The sequence below is a fragment of the Camelus bactrianus genome, chromosome 14 (genome assembly GCF_048773025.1).
Source record: "Camelus bactrianus isolate YW-2024 breed Bactrian camel chromosome 14, ASM4877302v1, whole genome shotgun sequence".
Lineage (NCBI taxonomy): Eukaryota > Metazoa > Chordata > Mammalia > Artiodactyla > Camelidae > Camelus > Camelus bactrianus.
This window is the reverse complement of record NC_133552.1, coordinates 9864680-9883398: the sequence shown is the minus strand read 5'-3', so window position 1 is coordinate 9883398 and position 18719 is coordinate 9864680. Positions and strand designations below refer to the sequence as shown.

The 18719-nt window shown below is 47.1% G+C and overlaps 1 long non-coding RNA gene across 2 annotated transcripts; it reads left to right on the top strand.

Annotated features, from left to right (window-relative positions):
- Window positions 1-2527: 2527 nt before the first annotated feature.
- LOC141579747 (uncharacterized) lies at window positions 2528-17440 on the top strand. 2 transcript variants are annotated; one of them, XR_012511662.1, is made up of 5 exons: window positions 2528-3381; window positions 4192-4297; window positions 9315-9402; window positions 9635-13445; window positions 13995-17440. It is a non-coding gene; the product is annotated as an uncharacterized LOC141579747 (long non-coding RNA). The 2 variants fall into 2 exon arrangements; XR_012511661.1 differs by having other exon boundaries at window positions 9635-17440.
- Window positions 17441-18719: the final 1279 nt, after the last annotated feature.

The following is an 18719-nucleotide window of genomic DNA, read 5'->3' as shown; positions in this document are numbered from 1 at the left end:
CACAGACGTCACATCCAATGAGACCTGGTGGTTATGGCTACGTGGGTCCTCTCACTTGAGGATGTGTGTTTACCATCTGCCCATTCGTGGTGCACACCCTGTGATACTCTTGGCCTTGCTCCTGGCCTCTGAGGTAGAAGGCCTCCTAAAGTCCTCTCTGCCATTTGTAATTCACATGCCATGTACCACTGTGGGAGATGAACACATTTATGAAACAAGCATCATCAAGGACCTACTCTCAGTGACGCACTGTGGAGCCCAAAACGAACAGGACACAATTCCTATTCTTAAGAATCTCAGACCTAGTGAGAAATCTTCTCTGGATGTCCATGGGTTGGGGCGCCTGATTTATCACTCACAGATGGCTTAACTCCAGTTTGTCAGGGGTGAGGCATCCCCACCAGCCTGAGATCGCCCCTCTCAGCATGTGTAGACTACGAGCCTGTCTGCAAGCCAACCATCAGTCACATGCAAATACATCTGTGACCTGCTCTATTACAACAATTCATATATTCATATGTCATCCTTAGAAAACCCCTAGAAGGAGGAAAAGGAGGGAAGGAAAGAGGAGAGGGAGGGAGGGAAGAAATGAAAGCTGCTGAGATCAAAGCTGCCCCAGTCTTAAGACCAATGTGTTATTTGAGAGTCTAAAAGGAAGGAGGAATATTAATGTCTCACAGGATGTTCCTCAAAACCAGTCCAAGGACGTGCTCTGCGGAAATCACAGTACCTACCTTCGTGTAGATTTAATGTGGCTCTGGTCTCTTCCACACTCTCCACCCAGGTGAGTGGTCTCCCCGGGACAGGATCAATAATAAGATCCCACCAGTGGCACCATCAGTGCATTTCTTCAGGAAGCAGGGGGTGAGGTGTTTCCCAGGAATGTTCTAACTCTCACACTTCACTGTCCATTTCCCCTTGACTCTCGAGATCCCTTCAGAGGACCCATTCCCCTGAGCCTGCACTACTGACGGAACTTTCAGCCTTGGGGGACCGACCCCCTCTGCCACCTGCCATCAGGCAGGCCATCTACTCCCATTTCCAGCAAGTTCCTATCAGCTGCCAGTCCCTTGGCTGGATCCTGGGATCAATCATGGGATCACAATTAAAGACCTCACCACCACGTGGCCCATGACTGTGGTCCCGTGAGGGAAGCCAGTGACTAGGGAGGTGCCACCCAGCACGATCGGGGCTGTGGCGGAGGAGAGCCCGGGCTGCTTTGCAGGCACTTTGAAGCTCGTCTAACGGAGAAGGAGGGGCGGGGGGATTCGGAGGAAGCTTCCCGGAATGGGTGCTCCTGAGGGAGGGGCGTAAGGAGAAGCAGGAATCAGCCAAGAGAAGAAGGAATGCATTTCAGGCCATGGGGTCATACTTAGAGAACGTGGAGGAGCTCAGGACTGGTAAGATGGAGGCTCGAGGTCGGCCCTGATGAGATCTCGGATCCTCAGCTGTCCTGCCAGAGAACAGGCAAGGGGGCTGGCCCATCTCCTCACTGTGCGTGCTCAGAATGGGGCAGGGAAACTTTAAAACAAAACAGCCCCAGATGCCAGGGCCCTGGGGCTGGTTAAGGAGGAAGTAGAGCTGGGGGGCTGGCTCTTTAAGGTGCATTAGGGACACTTCCCCGAAGAACATGGATCCTAGTAGGTTCCTCACGGCAATGGCAGGTGGCAGCCTCCTTGTGCAAACAAGGCCCCGTGTTAATCCTTTCCTACCAGAAGCAGACTCTCCAAGCCACAAAGCTTCTCAGCTGACAGGGAAAAATCACATCCTTCTCTCCTATGTGGCTTCACTTCTTAAAAAAAGGGAAAAGAAAAGAGAAATCCACTGACCCTGAAAATAGCTCTCTCTCCTCCTTCCCGGTCAAATCCACATTATCACTCTTCCTTGCAGCAGGGTGATAATTAATGCTCCGCCTTAGAGCGGGTTCGTTATTCCATCAGAATTACCTACTAATTTGCTGGATTCTTCTGAGGAAGCGGCGAACTCATCATTGCGGGCACATTGTTCTGAATGTGAAATATCCTCTCGTTTTCAGCAGGTAAATCAAGGCCCAAACCAACTCAGACATTTTCAATTTCCTCCTTCGACATGGTCCCCTCTGTTCTCAGTACTGTGGGTGTTTCGGTTTTTTCCACAACGTTTTCTAAGTTCTCTGCTCTCCTGCCGAGTAAACCCTTTGAGCTTCACCAATAGCTTCCATTGTTTCTAATTCGGCTGTAGAGGAAGGTTCACACTGGTTTTTTAAATTGGAAAACGGAACATTTCCTCCATGGGTTGGGAGGGAGGCCTCATTCCAACACTTGCATCTGCTGATTCTCTCAAGGCGCCTCTCCTGCCCGGTGGTTTTGTGGGTTTTCCCGAATCGCCCACACCTGGGTGTGCTTTTCTGCAAAAATGTTGTTGATGAGTACATGTGCCTTCATCCCTCTCCCAACAGGGCCTTCCTCTCTCAACATGTTTGTACCAAAAATGTCTGAGGAAACACACCAAAGGCAGCTACGGCGGAGTAAAGGGCAGACACAGATGCCACCCGGGTAATCGGGTCCCGGAATGCCCAGCGGCGCATTCACAAAAGAGAGTGAAGACCCGCCAGTGGGGTGACTGAGCTGCTGGGGGGAGGTCTACTCTCTGCTGAGCCTCAGATCTCTTTCGGGTCAGCTGACCAGAGCCTCTGTGAGCCCCTCTCACCCCAAGCCCAGCAGCAGAGGATGCCCTTGGACCTAGGGGGTACTCCCATCAGTCGCCATTAAGATTCTCCCCCTCAGCTCTGTCCCAAACCTGTCATCAGGGCTCGTTCTAAAGGACAGGCGGAAGAAAGGCCAGGGGCTCTCGGGGCCAAGTCAGGCCTCCTTCCTCAGGCTCCGGCCCCGCTGTCAGCAAAACAACCCCATAAACCTCGCCACAGCCACGTTCAGTCCCAGGCTCCAGCCCGTTCCCATCCCCAGAGCCACATCTGCTGCCTGCGTCTCCACCATAAATGCCCAAGGTTTCACTTCTCCCTAATGTGGCCCTAAATCCGGACTGGCCTCCGGGCAAACTCTGGCCTTGGCCTCCACCAAGCCTCTTGAAGTCTGGAGATGGGAGAATCACTTCCAAGAAAGTTACCTTTCACGAGAGAGGTACGTGTCCCCTATTTGAGGAACAGATACCATTTTGAGGAAGTCAAAGCACAGTAGATGGGCAGGCTGTTTGCTGTTTCCTGACCTGCGGGTCATGAATACGTCCTGAGAAGTGTCCCCAGTGCCGTGCCTCGTCACAAACGCCACGAGCCAGTGAACCTGCGGAGCAGAGGCGGAGCTCTCCCGTTCTAAGGGCCACTGCATCAGGATGTAGCTTTAGGAGCTCAGACCCGGCATCACCGCTGCTTCTGCGCCGCTGCAGGTAGCAAGCTCCGATCCCCACTCCGCGGCCCCCGGGGAGGGGCTGTTACGAGCGTCCCTAGTGGTGTTGCCGCCTAGTTAACCTAAAAGTGTGTGTGGGGGGGTGAGTGGTATGTGTGGTGTGCAGGGTGTGTGTGTGTGTGTCTGTGTGTATGTGTGTGTGGTGCGCATATGTGCATGGCGTGCATGTGCTGTGTGTATGTATGTATGTATATGCGGTGGGGACTTGGTGACTGAAAAACGTGAGCCTGTGTCATGCACTCCTGCTGTGGGCAGCTGACTGTCTCCGAGTGTTTGCCATCTTACTACTCCCCCATCAAGATGATCCATGATGCCCCCCTCCCCAGAGTCAGTCCTAATAGTCTGCTGTAACTTGGGACCTAGTTCCTGGCCTGAGCCGGCCTCCTAGGGCTCTGTTTACTCTCCTACCCTGTCATCCACTTCATCATTTGCCACTGGCACGGGAGGCAGCTGCAGTAACTTTAGATTTGAGTAGTCAGCCTCAAAAGTCTTGCCGTAAATCAGGAAGGCATGATCTGGCACTTGGAAAATGAGGTGCTCCTTTCTCCAGTACCAGCTCCTAGATCTTCAGTTCCGGGCGGGAGTGTCCTGTCTCCCTGCCTCCCCTTAACGCTGATGCGCTTCACAGATATCTGATGTGAAAGGCTGCCCGCTGGCTATTGGCATCTTAAAAATGTTTACGTGTGAAATCACCAGACCATTATCCTTCTTCCACCCGAGTCCAGCTTTAACAATCAGCCGGTTGCACTCCGATATTGACTTTCTTTCTTCCTGTTGGTTCGGCTGACAGTAGGAGGCCTGCTGGGACACTCGACGACGTGTCTCTGGAGAGTGGAGGGAGCCCGCTGGGCCCCCCTATCTGCTGATGGGGTCACAGGAGGGAAAGGGCCAGATTTGTAAGTATGAGCAGGGACTCATTTTGTGTGTGGGGGCTTTCCCGCAGATGCTTTTGGTTTCAGTCATACCTGAAAGCCAAGCATAATCGAGGGCTTGCAAGAAAGAGAACGCTGACGTTCGTGGAGCACTGCTAATTCAGTCCAGCACAGCCCTCCTGCCGGCAGCTACCTGAGGAGAGGTCTCATCACAGGAGTCAGACCGCTTGCCACGAACGTTCTCTAAGGACTCCAAGCTAAGACCAGGGTCACCTATGAGGATGCTAGTGAGAGCAGCAGCAGAGCTGTGCCCCCAGCTGGGAGCACACTCACATCACTGTACAGACGTAGGGGGCACCACAGTGTGGTGTGTCTGCTTGGGACATCCCGTTCTAAGCCTTGTGAGGCAGGAAATGTGGCTGATGAGGACGTTGTGGGGACCTGTGTGCCTTATTAAATACTGAAGGCACTGAAGGGCTTTAGGGAAGGATTGTTGAAACGTGTGCTTGTAAAAGATGATTCTGTTATGAGTCAAGGCTTGTTTGAAAGGTGACAAAACTGGCAATGGGAAAAACCATTAAGGGACTGGCAATATTTTAGGAAGAGACAGTGAAGTCCTCACTTGGGCGATGGCAATAGGAAGGGAGAGGAGGGAAGACATGCACTGAGGAAATGTTTAGGAGGCCAAATTAATGAGCAGAATCTCTTTATTTCTCTTGGGTGATTTGGTGAGTGTGGCAGGACTGTGGAGGGATGAGGAGAGGGGGAGCCTACGAGGGTGGGGGATGAATTTGGTTTTGGGTATGTTGAGTTTGGGGAATCATGGAGCATCCAAAAGGGGACAACCAGTGAGAACAAGGCTGGGCTGCACACAGGGGTGTGGGAGTGGAGCAAAAAGTGGTATCTGAAACCTTAGAGAGTAGATGCCATCACCAAGGAGAGTTGTGAGGAGGGAGAAGAGGGCTGAGGAGGGAACCCTGGACCCTCTAGCACCAGGGGTCCTGAAGGAAGCAAAGATGTCACAGACATGAAGGATCGTGGACCAGAAGTTGGGGGCTCAGGAGCCAGGGGAGAGAGGATTTCAAGGAGAGAGTGGTGAGTAGTATTAAATGCAGCTGAATGAATTCCTAAGATAAAAAGTGAAAGGCTGTGGATGTAAAGACCCACCATATAAGAAAAGCAAAGGGTATTTATTCTGCATTTGCTGTAGCAAGGGAGTCAGCCACCATCTCTTGAGTTTTGGCAGAGACTCAGAGCAAGTGGAGGAGTGGGAAAGCTCACGAGTAGAAAAGAGAAGCCTTCAGGGGTGCCCTGATTGGAGGCTGTTGGCCTGGGGAAGCTGTAGGTGGGTGAACTAGAAGTAGGGCATCCTGTGTGGTTGGTTAGAGATCCATATTTGGCTTTCTCTAGTTGGTCCTAAGTTAGAAGCAGGGACAAAAATAGGGAAGCTGCCAGTCACTAATCAAGTCCTGGCCATTGGGGGCTGATTACTGTAGACGTTGCTGTTTAGCTTCCTGAAATGTCACTGAGGATAGCAAGCTGGTGCTTCCAACAGGTCTGACTTACAACAGGCTGGCTTCCTGGGCTGTCCATTGTATACAAAAGGATTGGCTTCCTGGGCTTGTTGCTGCGGGTGTGGGTCAAAGTTCTAGTTTACATATAGTCTGACACTGTCTATCAGTATAGTTAGTCTCACAGGGCGCAGATTTGGCTTCTGGGAGCCTTACTGAAAACAGTTTCATCAGAGATGCCAAGAGAACAGAGAGCCCACGGGTGAACAAGATGTAAGCACATGTAGACAGAGCATGTGTCCCCTGTCCTTTCTAGGACATTTTGTTAAGAAGAGGAGTAATTAAAGGGTGATAAGGCTTCAAGAAGTGCTCTGTTTTTAAAAGAATGAACTTAGATCTTGTTAACAGGCTGAGAAGAAGCCACTGTAAGAAGGGCTGAAAGTATCAGGCTGCCTATTAGCGATCTCTCCATGCGTGTCTCATACAGACCTCGAATTGCACCAAGTCCAAAACTCAGCCCACTCTCTCTTGCTCCAAACAAGTTCCGCCCCTGTGTCCCCTGGATTAGTTGCTGCACCCCCCTCCAACCAGGCAGCCACCTCAGTGAGTCACAGAGCTCCATCCATTCAATTTTTTAAGCATCATCACGCCCACCCCCTACTCTTCAATCCCACTGGTACTTCCTTGGTTTGGGTTCTCATTATTTTTCAATTGTACTATTTTTCAGCTGATAGGTTTCAAATGGGTCCTTTCAACCCGTGTCTGTCCTGTCTCAGAACTGCTGAATGAGCTTTCTTTTTAAAATTCAAACCATCTTATTTTTCTGCCTGCATTCCACCCACAGGATAAATTGCAGCCTACTTAGGATGGCATGCATGCATGCATGCATTCATTCATTCATTCATTCATTCTTTCCACAAAGAGTTCTTAAGCATCTGTGTTGCACCGGGCATTATGTTTGGTACTGAGCATAGAATAGAAAACCAAATAAGTCAACACCCTGGTTCCTGAAGTTTGTCATCTAGTGGTGGAGAAACATTAACCAAATAATTGCACAAATAACTTTTCAACTGTGATGAGTATTATTCCAAACGGAAGAGGATTATAAATGAGAGAAACTGGTAGGGGAATTTGATGGAGATGGGGTGGTCAGAGAAGGCTTCTGGAGCTGAGATTAGAAGGCTGAGTGAGAGTTAACCGGGCAAAGAAGAGGGTAAAGAGCATTCTGGCAAACAGTTTGTGCAAAGCTGCAGGGGCGCAAGGAGGCACACTAAACCAAGAGACTGAAATCTAGCCAGTGTGGAGGAGGAAAGATGGGAAGGCCAGTGGGTCTGACAGGGGAAACCACTGTTTCCTCTCATCCCCAGAGGAACTGGTGGGTTTTAAGTAAGAGCTGGTGGTGGTGATGGGATCAGATTTTCACTTCAAAAAGATTACTCTGGCAATAGCATGGCACTCTAAGAGGGTGGACTGAGAGGATAGAGCTGCACAGATAGAAGACGAGAGTAGATCCACTCTGGTAGTGATAGTGGAGGTGGGGAACAGGGATGTTTAGGAGCTGTTCTTAACAGGATTTGGGCATGAGGGGTTTGAGCAAGAGTTGTCACAGGTGAGTTCAGCTTTCTTGCTTACGGGAGTGGATAATGGTCCCTCCCATACCCCGGGTTAGGGAACTCTGGAAGAGAGCCAGCTGGAGGAGCAGGTGAGGATGCTGAGCTTAATTTCAGACCTGTCCTTTCTGAGGTGACTTTGACACATCCAAGAGACTTCGAGTCTGCAGTAGGATATACTAGTCTGGAGCCCAGGGGAGACATAATTCTTACGCTGTCTCTATATAAAAACTAACTGTTGGATGAGAAAGCCTGAGAGGAGTGTGGAATAAGAGGAGAGGGTCTAGGACTGAGCCCTGAGGAACTGCAACCTACAGTGATCGGGTAGAGGAGGAAATACACAAGGGGAGAGACAAAGAAGCAGCTGGAGAAGCAGGAAGTCCCCAGGAGGGGGCTGCATTGTGAAAGCCAAGGGTAGAGAGTACACTGAAGACTTACAAAAAACAACAGTCTGCTGGATTTAGCAATATGAAGGTTATTATTTACCTTAGCAGTACTTCTCAACCCTTTGTCACAGCAGAATGGAAAACGATCTCTGTCTGATATCAGGGTAACCAGGCGAGGCTGCCCAGGGCCAGATGCAACCAGCTCAGAAGCTCTAGCTTCCCAAGACCCACCTGACTGCCCTGAAGAGTAAGGTCTCATTAGTCTGGCCCACCAGGAGCTTATTCTCAGCACACCAGGGAGCAGCTGGGAAGCTCTGCCTGATAGGGAGGTACAGTTTCCAAACAATGATGAGTCCTGGAAGCTAGATTGCAAAGGGAATGGGGAGAGAGGGGCAGAACAGCAACTATCACACCACTTTAAGGAGCACCAATCCCATTGATTCTAAGTGAGTGGTGCCACCTGGAGTTGTGTGATGTGGTGGTCTGTGGTCAGATGAGGGTAGAGTAGGAAAATAAAGCCAGACCAATATCATTGACCCTTCAGAGAGCTTTGGTTGAGAATGGAAGTCCAAAGATAAGACTCTGGCTGGAAGGGAATGAGTTAATTGTGTTATCTCTTTTAAAACCCAGAGAAGCATTTATGTATGAAAAAGCTAATTACGTATTTAATTGTATATCCAAAAGACAGACACATTGAGAGAGAGAAATGAATATAAAAGTCCATGAAGACTCAACATCACTACTCAGGGTAGCACAAATGGAAACGTCAGTGAGATGCCGTTTCACACACACGCTAGGATGGCTAAAATAAAAAAGGCAGACAGTAACAAGTGTTGACAAGGATGTAGAGAAGTTAGAACCCTCATACACTGCTGGTGGGATTTTAAAATGGTGCATCCACTTTCAAAAACAATTTGACAGTTCATCAAATTGTTAAACAGAGTTACTACAGGACCCAGAAACTCGGCTCATAGTTACACATCCAAGAAAATTGAAAACATATGTCCACACAAAACCTATGTACAAAGTTCACCACAGTATAATTCATAGTATCCAAAAAATGAGGACAATCCAAATGTGATCAACTTTTCAATGGATAAATACAAGGTAGTATATCCATGCAATGGAATAGTATTCTGTTATAATAGGATATGAAGTACTGATTTATGCGATGACATGGGGGAACCTTGAAAACACTACACTGAGTAAAAGAAGCTAGTTACCAAAAGCCATATATTGTATGACTCCATTTATACGAAATGTCCAGAATAGGCAAATCCATACAGCCAGAAAGTAGATACTGCATACAGGTGTGGGTTTTCTTTTGGAAATGATGAACATGTTCTACAATGATGTAAGTGGTGGTAGTTGCACAACGCTGCGAACATACTAAAAACTCCTGAACCATCATGCACTTTAAAAGGGTAAATCCTATGATGCGTAAAATGAAAGAGAACTTCCTAGCCCTGCCAAGTGCACCAGCTGATTCGAGCCAGGGGCTTTGCACAACTGGTAACTGTTCCTTCACGTCCAGGACACCTGGGTCCCACGGGGCAGCCCCAGGAAGGGCCAGAGACAATGGACACTGAGATGCCACTGCCCTTGGTTGGAACAATATCTTGGTAAAGCTGTTATTTTTTAAAAATTAAGACGTTTTATGACTTTTCTCTCTCCCCTGCTTCACCTGCTGCCTGTGCCCCCTCCCTTTCCCTGGTACCTCCTCCTCCCTTTGGTCAAGTTCCACTTATCCTGTAAGATCCACTAGCGCATGTCTGTTCCAGGTGATGTCTTTGCTAACCACACCCACCTCCACCCCAGTGAGTAAACTGGGTCACTTCTGCTTTGTGTTTGCAGGGCAATTATGCGTTTGCAGGCCTGTCTCACCACACTGGAACTTCTTGGGAGAGCTGATCTTCTCTCCCCCATGTTTTTCTCTGGAGCACTCAGCCCTGTGCCTAAAAAGAAAACATGCTAAACGAATGTTTTGGGGCAAAAGGATGGAGGACTGGAGAGAAGAAGACTGCCTTAGTAAGCAACTGGATTTTTCCATGAAGAAGAGAAAGCCTTCAATTGTTATAAAGGACTCTAGGTTCTACATTAAAATATTTTAAGAAACCACAGTTACGGTATCTGTACATTGGCTAAAGTTCACCAGGGATGAGCATTCATCAATAATGTACAAAGAGTGGGTGTGTTAGGCCCACCATCCCCATCAACTTAGGGGTTGTTTATTTAATTAGCATAAACTTGACTTTTAATAGTTTTGGAGAAAGAACGTTCTGCAAACAAATGTTAACCCTGAGGAGAGAAAAGTCAACACAGGCTGATTCTCCAACTGACAGACACCATTTTGATGTGCCAAGGCAGCAAATCAGAACTGCACTGATCAGTTAACACTCAAGAGAGGTGTTAACTAAACGTTAGCATATGTGGAACTGAAAGGAGATTAGGAACATCTTTTGGGCAACAATTTCAACAGACCCAGGCCCCAAACTAGGAAGTTGTTCTGAGTTGACAATCTTCACTTGACAGTTAAAATGGCTGTATCATTAACATTAGAAATCCCAGATGCCACAAACATAAAAATGAGACTACATCAAGCCAGTGAGGATGTATCACCCCCAAAGGGGAGTGGCTACTCGAGTTACAATTTTATTGCTCTAAAGATTAAGAACATCAAAAATGATTTTTTAAATAAAAGGAATGCATGTTTATTGTTGGTAATTGGACCTCATGGGTAAAGCCAAAAAAGAGGGAAAAAATTCCACCACAATGAGAACTTCAGCATATATCCTTCCAGCCTATTGCCAAAACAGGATATTTAATAGACAAAAATCAATCTTGTCTATTTAAAAACTGAAGTCCTGATCTCCACCCACTTGCAAATATATTCTACTCACGGCCACTACCACAATGAGTATCAGCTACAGCCTTTTTTTCTCAATTAAAATGTCATGTGTGTCATGCTTTCACTCAATATGCTTCTATAAAAGCTTTCTAAAAGAGCTTAATACTATTCCTTTTATGGATGTACCGTGATCCTTTTAATCACCCCCTACTGATGAACAATGAATACAAACATGGCTTCAGTGGGCAGACTTTGTGCAGATCCACCATTTCCTTAGTGTAAATTCCTCAAATCGGAATTGCTGGGACAGAGACCTTATCTATTTTTAATATGTTTGACCCATGTGGTAAAATTACTCTCCGTAAAAGTTCTGTCTATCTATGTTCCCACCACAATGAATGGCTGTTCTCTTGTACCCTTGTTTAAGTGCATCTTCATAGTCAGAGATTCAGAGGAGAGAAAATATTTCACAAGATGAAAATGATTTTACTTGAAATCCAATGAACATTTATGAAACACCTACTGTCCCCCAGCCATATGTTCAGTGCCTTCCCAGGCACAGCCTTACTGAATTCTCACAACCATGCTAGATAGTTACCAAGAAATGAGCCCAGAACCCAAAGGCCAGGAAATGACAATGTTGCGACATGACTCCTAGACCCAGTGGTCTGTGCCCTGAAGGGCGGCCGCAAACCTCAACGCATTGGGATCCCCTGAGAATCACAGAGCACCCCTGGGGAACAAGCACTGAAAGAACAGAGATTAAAGAAACAAACACACAAAAATCCAGCACAGCCCCATGACCCCCGGGGGCGGGGACAAACCACCGTGCAAAACACCAGCATGTGAATCACGAGGAGTGGCCAGGACAGAGGAGAAAGGCTCGTTTTCTGAGGAGCACCGACAAGACAGTGCTGTTGACCCAGAAGGAAAGTAGCAGCTCGGGGAGCTGAGAAGAGAGCTTGGAACACTCCCTCAAAGGAAAGAAATGCGAGCTTAAAGGCACGTCAGTTCCACTGTCTTCCCACAATTGTGCAGCAGAGAAGAAACAAGACAGTTGGCCAGAAAATACACACTGTGCAGTGAAAGGAAATTATGATGTAACCAAGGCCATGGAAACTAGGCCAAGAAGGCCGGGGGATCAAATTACTGGGGTTTAATCCCCCAGCTGGGAGGAGTCCAAGAGGAAGAAGGAGGTGTGTGCGTAGGTGTGAAAACAGAGCATTACACTTACGGACGTCTTCAGGAGGCCTGCACAGGGCAAACGGTAACCACAACGTGACAAGAGCAGTATTACACTGCACGTCGCCCCGCTTTTCAGACGTAGGAAACGTCAGAGATTAGGCAGAGGGGTGAGGTAAGAGTGAAACATGATGTTATACTGTGAAAGTTACATACAGAGTAACTCCGAGAGGCAGACAGCCATAGCGAGGAAAGTTCTGGAATCTGCTTCACCACGTCAGACGTGTCGGTGAGCTGCACAGGCCGGGCTCAGGCTGGCCAGGATAAGAACGGGGTTCTGGGTCTAACTGTCCGCTCAGGCCCATGAATTTAGCCTCGACTGTGTCTTCACTGGACATGAGGCCCTGCCGCACTGATACGCACTTATCTTCGGGCCTTGGATCTCAGGTATTTAAGTGCATCTTAGCCCAGCATCTGGCCCACGTGGCAATTAGCTGTTTTGGTGTTTTTTTGTTTTTTTTTTAAATCGAAGTGACATTCACGTAACACAAAATGAACCACTTTGAAGTGTACAATTCAGTGGCATTTAATACAATGTTATACAACCACCACCCAGTCCAGTTCCAAAAGGGCAATTTGCTTTTGCTGATCTTAGTAGCTGTAACAGCCCTGTGCATCAGGTGAGTTCATACGTGAATGCGTGTTGACCTAACACAAGGGCCCAGTGCCTGTGCTCAGGATGTGAGTGTGTGAAAACACACTTGGCATTTGTTGCTATTATTTCTCAGAGGTTACAAATGTGAGTGAGGCACACTCTATAAATGTGGTAGGAGACCGTAGGAGAAAAAACCTTTGTTCTATCTTGTTCTTTTTTCTTTTTAAGTTTAAAACAAAAAGGAAGACCAGTTACTTGACTGTTTCCTAGTGTATTGTAAACCCCTGAGAGGAGGGGGCCTTCGCCCCGTCTCTGTATGCCCAGCGTCCAGCACAGCCTGCTTATGCTGTCAGTCAAGTCACCCCCACACCTGCGTGCACTGGATTTCCCCCATATTTCAGGAAAGCTCTGTTCTCATGTCGCTGATTTTGTGGGTTTTTTGGTTTGTTTTGCTTTTTGTCCCTTAAAAAATGATGTCTCTTATAAAGATGAGTAATAAGAAGAAACACTGTCAGGGAAAAAGTGGTTTTAGATCTGCAGAGGTCCTGAGAGAACATTTTATCCCCTTAATTTACGCCTACAGAGTCTACAGAGAAGTAAAAATCAGGTCACCAGGAGAAGAGAGGCCCTCTGCCCACGGTTGCAGAACTCACCTGGAAAATCAAAACTGCACCCACGGAGCAGAGTGCAAGAGGGAGAGGGGATGGAGGGCGCAGAGGGCACCCTCTCAGGAAGAAAGCCTCATCCAAGGGGTCCTCACCCGTGAGAGTCTCACTTGTTTGGGTGGTTACATCAGCAGCCTTGCAAATGAAACTGAAAGCGAGACAGGACAGGATGGAGGGCAGGCAAGAAGCCGAGGCTGGATGTGCCCCGCCCTCCTGCCCACTGCGTTTCTCAAAGGGGGCGCCTCTGCTTGACTGCTAGCACAGTTTCACGGACTGGGGAGCTCAACAACAGGAATTTATTCTCTCAAAATAAAAGTAAGTAAATACATTTATTTTTCAGAAATTCATTTTCTTGGACTTTCTGGAAAGTCCAAGATTAGGTTGCCAGCAGGGCTGATGTCTGGGAGGGCTCCCCCCGTGGGCAGCAAACAGCTGCCTCCTCACTGTGAGGAGAGGGAGAGGGAGCACTGTCTGGGGTCTCTGGTTATAAGGACACTAATCCTATCAGACTGGGGCCCCACCCTATGACCTCATTTAATCTAATTTCCTTCCTAAAGGCCCCATCTCCAAATTCAGACACATTGGGGTTAAGCTTTCAACATACAAATTTGGGGGGGAACATGTTCAGTCCATGATACAGGAATGCAGTGCTCGTGTGGCTCAAAGGAGATGCTCTTTCAAAAAGCAAACAAGAATCCACACTTCAGACCACAAAATGAACAGTTCCCAGTGCAGCCACAGTCCTGTAGTTTTGGTTGACCCAGGCAGCAGCTCGACAAGTTGGGTTGGGTTTGGATTTTGGTTTGGGTTTTTCTTTTTCTTTTCTTTCTTTTCTTTTTTTTTTTTTTTTTTTTTTAACTACAGCACACACGCATTAGGAGGACCCAATGCCTTGTGTCCTGATGTGGGAGAGGTGTGGAATCATCTTCTCAAGGCCGTTCCACCAAATTTGAAGCCAAAAGCCAAGACTTTAGATACCAAGCCCAGGCCTGGAATTGTCTCAGGGAGATGGACCTTCCTCATCCTGTGAAGTGTGGCTGCTGATTTGAGCAAGGGGACGTCTGTACAGCTGATAACTGTTCCTCCAGGTCCATGACACCTGGGCCCCACGGGGCAGCCCCAGGAAGGGCCAGAGACAATGGACACTGAGATGCCACTGCACTTGGTTAGAGCCATTTGGCAGAAGACTGGCTGGCAGTCTTCCTGGTTCACCAAGAGACAACCCTGACCTGACCCTGGCCCTGTTCCTGGAGTCCTTAGCACACAGTGAGGACTACTGAAGCCATTATGGGAAGCTTGGGTGGTTCTGCTTATTTGGGTAAATGAAAACCTGGAAGAAATAACAGGAAAGATGAAGAGAGCTGTGTTGACTCTCACGTGTATGTGAACAAAGAAACACAGGGTCCTTCCATCCCTGCCGAGGGCTCTCCACCCTCCCTGAGCAGAAGCATCTGGAGTCGCTTGCCTAGTCGTCCTCTGAGTCTTGGACACACACTTGAGGGGGAAGGATCACACCTTTCCTTCAGCAAACGTTCCCTTCAGTGTGTAATCCTGAGCTCCTCCCTCGGAGCACTGGATACATTTCACAGGCATTTTTTCACAAGCTCCTTCTCCAGAGCTGTTTCCACCTCTGGACACACATCTGGATTTTGCTCCCAGATCTGACGATGCTTTTCAAACAGCGGGTTGCGAAATGCATTACTGAATTTAATCTCTCCTTCCTTCATTGTGTCTTCAGCCTTAAAATGAAAGCAAATACTTTTCTTAGTCTTTTGCCACAATGGTCACATCTTTGCACCATAGGAAAGATGGTTCTCATACAGACACATTATTCTACTAAATATGAAAAATGCATGGTGACATCAAGTCACCGACTTGAAGACTAGAAATATGAAACAGGAAACATTTTTACAAAGGACTTTTGTAAAGGGCAGCTATTAAGATTCCACAGACGTTGAACATGTGAGATAGGATTAAACACAGGTTATGAGACCGTGGACTTTGGAGCCATAAAGACCCGGGTTGAGCCTGAGCAATGCTACCTGGGTTCCTTCAGCCCACACTGCACAGATCAATTGGCCAGGAGCTGTTACAAATAGAAGTGCCTAGGTTCTGGCAGTGGGTTGAATAATGTCCCCCCAAAACATATGTCCTCGTGGAAACTGAGAACATAAACTTCTTTGGAAAATGGTCTCTGCAGACATAATTAAGGTAAGGATGGAGACAAGAGCCTCTTAGAGCAGGGAAACCCCAAATGCCACGAGAGTGTCCAGAGCCTCTCAGAGCAGGGAAACCCCAAGTGCAACGAGAGTGTCCTTGTAAGAGACGGAAAAGGACCCAGAGAGACACGGGGAAGAAGGCCATGTGGAGACAGAAGCAGAGGCTGGAGTGATGTGTCTACAAGCCAAGAAATCCCAGGAAGCTGGGAGAGCAAGGGGAGAAAGGCACAGAAATGATCCCTGGGAGCCTCCACAAGGAACCAAACCTGTCGACACCTTGATCTTGTACTTCTAGTCTCCGGAACCGGGAGAGAATATATTTCTGTTGTTCTAAGCTGTCAGTTTCCTGGTGATTTGTTACAGCAGCCCTGGAAAGCCCAGAGGCTCTGATTCAGTGGGATTCGACAATTCATTAAACACTGGACAGTGCGTGCCTGGTGCCAGCAACTGTTCTACGTCTGTGAGGTCTGTGACGCACCTACTCAGGGCTGCAGAGTTCGGGACGTGTGGGCCCTGGGAACGGAGATGAGCTACGAGTTTAAAATTTCATGGATTTCAAAGACTGAGTACATAAAGTAGAAAATAAAATATCCCATTCATACTTTTTATATTGATCACATGTTGAAATAATAGTAGTTTGAATATATTGGGCTAAACAATACGTAGTTTGGATATATTTGTTTCTATAAATTGAAACGAATTCCACTTGTTTCCCTTCACTTTTTAGGAAACGGATAAGCACCGAGCAGCCACTTCCAACATCCCCTCTTCCATGTAGTAGTCACCAGGCCCCCTCGGTGCCCTATGGGAGAAGCAGCTTCTGTGCACCTGTTGTAAAGAAGGGGGAGCTCAAGTTAGGAGAGGTTTCTTCTTTACCAAAGTCAAAGCTGGAGGCTGCCAACTTCTCCACTCACACCTGGGACCGTCAGATTTGGGACGGCCTCCCTGACGCCCCATCAGAGAGAGAAAATGACAGTCCACACAGCGCCGTTCAGGACAGCAGTCCTCAAACTGAAGTGCAGGTGCCAGCCCGACCCCTGCACCCAGTCTCCCCATCTGGTACTGGCACGTGGATAATTTCAAAGAAATCCATTTCCAACTCCTCAATTTCCATGAGTTTTCTCCTAAAACTGATTGGCCTGAGAACCAGCCTTTTTTTCCCTCCTTTGCCATCGCCACTGCCACAGTCTTCCTCCTTCTATTCTATTAAAAATAAAAATAAATAAAACTAAAAAACAACCACCACCAAAACTTACTGTGCCGTGTTGTTCCAAGTGTGACAACTTCCAGGGCACCAAACAAAGAAACAATTCAAGACAAATAAATCCCTTTCCATACCATTAATGTATACGTCCAGTTAAAAGTTTTAATTTTATGCTTATACTTATTTTTCACAATGTGTAAAACCTTCATATGATTGTGGTCAATTGTTTATTAATAATTTATAATAATACCTCAATCCCGAAGAAAAAAACTTAAGCCCATAAACGTAAAAATATACATATGCGCACACACATATACTTATCACAGAAATATATGAGAGTTCTCATAAAAGACAAGCACGAAAATGCAATACAATCGGATGGATCTTAAAGAGAAGTAGAATGAAAGTACAATGTCAAAGAGAAGTATTGTACTTGTGTTTTTAAAATGGATGTTGGCAGGTATTAAATCATTCAACTGGACACATTTAAAAGAGCTAATAAGAGTTATGTTTTGAATTGTCAAATCGTACAATATGCCAGAAGTTACCTCCTTTGCAATTACTTTGCAATTACTTATGATGAAAAACGTATGGTGAAAAACTCCGAGGTCAACTGAACAATATGGGTGGGGTTACAAAGTTTTTCAAAATTATTTCAGAAGGTAGGTAAGCCAAAAAGTTTATGGCTCATTGCTTCAGTATATTCTCACTCTCTGAAAACCAGTCATCTTTAAACAAATATCCGAGTGTTAACCACGCCCACTCTACCCTTAGCTAGTCTGCACCGAGTGAGCACGGAGGGAGGGCAGCTGGGAGCAGAGGGAGCTCACCTTTCACGAGGCCACACGGAAAACTCCCCACCCACTGTCAAGAAGAGCCCACCCCTCCCCCGGTCCCCGCTTTGATGCTCTCTTCCCAGGTGGCTTTGAGGCCGGGAATGCAATCATGGTGTTAGCACCTTCTCTCCATTGTCAGAGACCAGGTCCACTCCAGAGAGCGCCCGGCACAAACAATGCCTCCCAGGTGTACGGCCATGGATTCCACGTCCTATTTGCAAAGGTATTTGAGGGACCCAATGCCCTCTGAATGCAGAGCGCTCTTTATTATTCTACTCCATTAGGCGTGTTTTCTTTTGTTCTCGACAAGCACAGGGCTTTAACTTCTGGGATATTGAATTTCACTTGCTTCTGTCTCCTCCTTCCCCAGGCTACTGAAAGCTGGTTGCTAGCCTCAACTGCTCACCCCACCTCCCTGTTCTTCTCCTGGTCACGGTGAATCTGGATCTGCAAAAGCCTTGTATCGGCCTCGATTATTTTTTGCTATAAGATAATATCGGCCTTGGCACCCAGGCTTGTCAGAAACGCTGCCCTCTGCTTTCCCTGAATGAACTAGTTGCTCCTAATTACAGACCTCTCTTCTGCTGCTTTTTCAGCCTGAGTTCAGTCTGGTGTATCTGTTCCTCAGCCTTTTGGGCTCACGTTCTGGGCGTTATTCAGAATGATCGTATGCCTCGTCATTTCTTCTTACCAAATTCTGACAATAACCTGGAAATGCTTGTTCTAATAAGCTGACTGAGTCCAGCTCTTCATTCACCTAGATTAGAACGGAGCTCCCAGGGGGCTGGGCACCTGAGATTTCCCCAGGGGACCCAAGCTGCCTGAGTGAGGTGCTAGTTCTGGTCTTGGTGGGGGAGGGGCCTTGAATTATGAAATTCATGCCTTGTGATAGCCTGGGTTTGGATCCTTGTTACTCCACACATCAGCTGTATTATCTAGGGGCAGAACTCTTTGAACCTCAACTTCCCTATTCGGAAAATGGGAATAATAACTCCTACTTCTTGTGGATTAACCAAGATAATGTTTGTAAGTACCTAGCTTAGTGTCTGACATCAAGTAAGTGCCCAATAAATGGTGCCTGTCATTCTAAGAGAGTGTGTCTAACAGAGCAGTCAAGGCTTAAAAGGGTTCCTATTCCATTTAGTCAAAAACACTAATGGAACTCTTTCCTCAACCAGATGCTGTGTGCTAATATTTTACCCATATTATTATTATTATTATTTTTGGTTATATTTTAAATTCTTGGCTGGGAGTCTTTTATATCCCTTTAAATTTGTTGCTTAGTGAATTTTGTGGAACCCCCAAATTAAATTCGCATCTGCTTTCTTTG